Source organism: Hibiscus syriacus, unplaced genomic scaffold (genome assembly GCF_006381635.1).
Source record: "Hibiscus syriacus cultivar Baekdansim isolate YM2019G1 unplaced genomic scaffold, ASM638163v2 tig00110783_pilon, whole genome shotgun sequence".
In the NCBI taxonomy this organism is placed as follows: Eukaryota; Viridiplantae; Streptophyta; class Magnoliopsida; order Malvales; family Malvaceae; genus Hibiscus; species Hibiscus syriacus.
The window spans coordinates 2,180,715-2,183,472 of record NW_024062861.1 but is presented as its reverse complement, the minus strand read 5'-3'; positions in this window follow the sequence as shown (position 1 = coordinate 2,183,472).

Below are 2,758 nucleotides of genomic sequence, written 5' to 3'. Positions count from 1 at the left end.
ACTCACAAGAAAACTCTCTAGTATTGGGAGAAAGAAATGATTTGAGATAATTTTGAAACTAAACGGGTTAGAGTATTTATAGTTGAAACTTAAAGGACTAATCTTATAAATACCCTAAAGTCTAGGGGACTAATTGACAACTTTACCCTTCCCACCTTTCAATAATAGCTGCACATTTTTGACAATTTGTTTCGGTGCATTTAAAGCACCGAAACATAGTCTGACTTTTCAAAATTACAGAGGCAAATCTCTCTAATATTAATACTCGAAAATCCGCTTTTACATTGAAGGATCGAAGTCCAAAGTATATATCCTTAACCATCTTCGGATATATTTGTCTGAGGTAACTAGTTATCTCTACTACAATGTTAGTTATTACAGTGTTTTTTCCCTTCTAAATATATGTTCTGGTTATGCATTTCGAACAGCTCTTTCATGACCTCAACAAAGTGATAATTTTAGATGACGATATTGTAATTCAGCATGATATGTTTCCTCTTTGGGAGATCGATCTATATGGAAAAGTTAACGGATCTGTTGAAACTTGTAAAGGTGAAGGTGAATGGGTGATGTCCAAACATTTCGGAAACTACTTCAATTTCTCCCATCCCATTATAGCAAAGCATTTTGATCCTAATGAATGTGCATGGGCTTATGGCATGAATATATTTATCTTCGTGTCTGGAGGAAGACGAATATAACGGAAACATATCATTTTTGGTTTAAAAAGGTAACTTATTAGATACCGATTTTCTTTAAGGTTCGCAAATAGATTCGAACTTGTTGGTAAACTACACTCTTTTTCTTCGGAACCTGATTTCAAACTTGACAATGTGGAAGCTTGGAACTCTACCACCTTCTTTAATTGCATTTAAAAGCCATATCCATCCAATTGATTCATCATGGCATATGCTTGGCTTAGGCTACCAAAGAAAGACCGACGTCGAGAACGTGAAAAAGGTGGTCGTTATTAATTATAATGGTCAGTTAAAACCATGGTTGCCTATCAGCATCGAGAATCTCCGGCAATTTTGGACCAATTATGTCAACTATTTCAATGATTTTGTTAGGAACTGCCATATTTTGGAGCTGTAGTTAAACAATTAGAGGACTAGAAACAAAGAGAGACTTGGAAAACACAGTACTAGCGAGTCGAGTGTCGTTCTGTTGTGGCTTTGAACTTTTCTCTAGATCCATTTGAGAGGTGAGTCCCTGTTAATCCATCTACTATAAGAAGTGAGCAATTTAGTCCATGTATGTTTAATTTTCAGGTAAAGAAAGCTTGACTTAACCTGTTAAGAATACGTCGAGTCAACATTTTTTATTGTTTGATTGTACCTATTTGTTTCGAAATTAATTGTATAAGGACTGAATTGCTCAGTTTTACTTATAAATCTATAGTACAAAGAGTCGCAAGATATTTTTCATAGCAATTTGCATGATGGAGTAGCATAGGCATGTAATTCCATTCTCTGAGTTTGTATCAAATACATCAATGTTTTATGTTTTGGAAACCCATTTTGATCTTTCTTGCTCAATTTTCCCCATGATTTTTAATGTCTGAGCAGATAAAGGAGATTGCTTTTGTCAGAATTAGGAATTCAAATAGCGGTTGGGCAATAGAATAGCAATCACTATATAGCGGTAGAGAGAACGTCCAAAACCGTTATTACGGAAGATATTGGTGTAAAATGAAATCGCACTAATAGCGACGGATTGCAACTGTAATTTAACTGGTAGCGGTTAATTACGACAGTGACAGGCCACTATTTCTGCTATTGTTCCTCTATCTATTTAATAAAGAAATAAATAAAATCAGCTCCTTTTTATAAAAATCAATTCCTTTAAAAAAATCATTACTGGCGAAACTGACAATGACCCTAATAACATTTGTTATGTTTATAACTATAATAAAAACAATAAAATAAAAAACACAGTCATAATTTTTGTATATATATATATTATATTAGAATTCACTTATACAATATAAAATTCTTTAGTTTTATACAAATTTAGGACCGTTGGATGAGTAAAAATAAATAGCTAAGATTTATTCTTTGTTTTTTTAAGTTAATATTTTCTCATTTTCTATTGTTAATCTTAGTCATCTATTTTCACTCATCCAAAAATCTTAAATTTGTATAAAACTAAAAGATTTTAATATATATATTACATTGGTAAATTGAAATAAGTTCAAATTTTCAATTACAAATTTAAAATTTTAATAACCTAATTAAAGAAAAAATATCTTTCTAAATTTAAATTTTTTTACTCTTTCTTTATAGTTACTATAGATATAAATAGATTATAGAAATGTCATTTGATATTAATTTATAATTCTCCTTCAATTAATAAACATTTATATTATTAAACATCATGGAGTTTTGATTTTCAAGAATTAAATTGTTTAAAATAAAAATTATAAAAGTAATTTATTAATAAATAAAATATTATAATTTACGTATTATATATTTTAAAACTTCAAAAATTACATAGAAAAAATGAATAAAATTTTCCCCCCATCATATCCACAAATGATTAGCCACGTGTAAGAACAAAAAGGATTACAGATATTCTCTCCACTTAAAATAATAAATAAATTAAAATTTTCGATCTTTCATCAAAACGACATCTCAAAAATGTATAAAACGCCGAGGGATAAAAAAAACAGGGATTTCGAGAATCGATGAGAGATATCAAGTAGAAGAAGAGACCCTTTCACTTTGTTTCTCCGTTCATTCTTTTTCCTTCTTCTATA